This window comes from Xiphophorus maculatus, chromosome 4 (assembly GCF_002775205.1).
Source record: "Xiphophorus maculatus strain JP 163 A chromosome 4, X_maculatus-5.0-male, whole genome shotgun sequence".
NCBI classification, from domain to species: Eukaryota; Metazoa; Chordata; class Actinopteri; order Cyprinodontiformes; family Poeciliidae; genus Xiphophorus; species Xiphophorus maculatus.
In genome coordinates this window covers 13389883-13392424 of record NC_036446.1, presented here as the reverse complement: position 1 = coordinate 13392424, position 2542 = coordinate 13389883, and positions in this window count along the sequence as shown.

The following is a 2542-nucleotide window of genomic DNA, read 5'->3' as shown; positions in this document are numbered from 1 at the left end:
TGAAATCCACAGGTTAAAGTAAACAACGAGAACGTCAGGCTTTGTCTGTCAAGAAACTAAAACAGCATCACAAACATTTCCTCTGCTTTTGATTTTCTTTCTCTACTAAAATATTTCAGATCTAACTATTTTTTTTATCAGACAAGAATATCCAGAGTAAAACACAAAGCACAGTTTTTAACTGGATGGTGGAAACAATTACAGAAACAGGACCAGGTTGGTTTGGATCACTGTTTTCCCTTTTTGCAAATTAAATCATAATTTGAAAACTCCTTTAATTTTCTGATATTTAAATCTAAACAAAAGACAAAGGGATTCAACTGCTTCAAGTATGACACTTTCATTGAAAGTTAAATTATGTAATTATCAGATTTAAGAGGTAAAATGCTTCTTTTTTTATGTGCTTCAGTCTCATCAGCTGGTATATAAACCATCACCGAGTGAAATCAGAAAAACCTGCACTAATAAAACCCATTTTTCCAACATAAAGGACAAAACTTGATTTTGACAACACTGTATTCACATTTTACCCTAAAATAACTTGAAAAATACGAGTATTTCCACTTGTAGCCAAGAAGTCGCCTCTGTTCCTACTGAAGCTCTGAAAAGCCTCTAAACTTTTCCGACCTGTGCACTCCCCTTTCACCTACAGCGGCCCAATGAAGGCCAAAATAACTTGGGTGGTGCTTCTGCAAAATGGGAAGGACAGGAAATAGTGCTGATGATGAGAGCAGGGGAGCCAGGATGGCTTGAGCTGTCTAAAAGAAACGTAAAGTTATTTATTTTTGTCTCTTTCGGGCTTGAGAACAAACCTAACATTTTTATCAACATTTTGTTTTGCAGAGACGCAGAACCAGTGGAGGATGAGAGCCCACCTGGGGAGGATCCTAAGGAGGAAGTGGAGGAGGATGAGGAGACTCCGATGAGGAGCGACGATGGGGAGTCCCCTTGGTTCGTCCCAGTAGAAGAAGGCTCTGGTTCTGAAGGTTCTGCAACAGATTACTTGTCTTTCGCTGATGAACCCAGAGCAGCTGAAAGTGAGACAGGCTCCGGTGAATCCTGGACAGACTCTGTTCAACCCAAAGGTATTTTATTTCTGTAAAGGTTTAGATTCTGTCTAGGCCCGTCACGATAACACATTCTTCTGTTCCAGAAGTTATTGCGACAAATAATAATAATATCAATTTGACACCATTTTTAAGTAATCTGATGGCATAATAACAACACAATAACACGTTCTCAAAGACCAATAAATCTATTGATTATTTAACACAGGAACTGTAAGACATTTTAAATAGTTTTTAGAGATTCACAAGATGTTTATCGAAATAAACTGATCTGGAAAAAAAATGATTTTGCCTGATTTTGTTATTTTCTGTTACAATCCAAAATTATTGTAATTTTTTTTTTTGTCATCATGATTTTGATCCGTCTGATTATGTAATTTTTAAATATTAAATAATTGATCATTTGATCAGTTACTCAGTACTTTCTACCAAATACATTTTTACTCTTACTTGAGTAATTCCTTTTTACTTGAGTAAAACTATGTTGAAGTAGTGCTACTTTTCCTTTTAGAGTACATTTTTTTGGTTACTCTGGCCGCCTCTGATTGTGTTTATCTTCTTGTATTTGTAGTTGGAAACGTGAGGGGCATGAAGAGGTTGTTCCCTGGCAGTTTTCTTGTTGAAGAGGCAAAGCCGACAAAGCAGGACCTGGAAGTAGACGGCCTGCTGAAAATATAGACGGAAAAGGAAAGTCAGCCATTGTTAACTCCTCAGCTAGATAGAAAAAGTAACAGAATATCACCACCTGCTGGAGGGAAGCGGAACTCGCAGAGGCCAAATGGATTATTTGAGCAAAAGATTATTTTTATTATCATGAGAATTTATTTTCTTTGCTAAAAAATGGCTGCTGTTTTTTTTTTTTTTTTTTTAAAAAAGCCAATATAGTCTGCCAGTGAGTGTGAATTTGATAAAGTCTAAGCTGTGCTTCGTTAGTATTTTTGCATTTTTGTGAAAAACGAAAGAATTTACCATGCTTTGTAATGTAAATAAAACCAGCATTTAAAACATGATAACGCTAGTGCAATAACATGATACTTTCTTCACTCCATTGCACATTTTCAGGCTGTCTGTGGCCTGTTTGGAATAACAGGCCACAGTGAAAACTTATTTATTTCATTTTTTCACCCCAATCAGGTGGGCATTTCAAAATGTCCAGAGCGAGCAAACCCTGTGGACACAAAGCCCTGAGAGAAAATTAAAAGGGTTTACGATGTAAACGAGCTTGAAATTTATACAATGAATATGCCTACATCTCAGCAATAATCTGTATATTGTTTCCATTTATTTCACATTGCTTAATGTGCATTTGACATATTTCAATCAATAAGCAATTCAATTAAATCTGCTTAAAACTGTGTAATGTCTTTTTTTTATTACAAAATAAATATGATTTCTATAATCTATAATTTCTTCAGTGCTTTTAAGTTAGGTTTGACACAGCTGATCAAAACATAATGATTAGTGGATCGGAAATG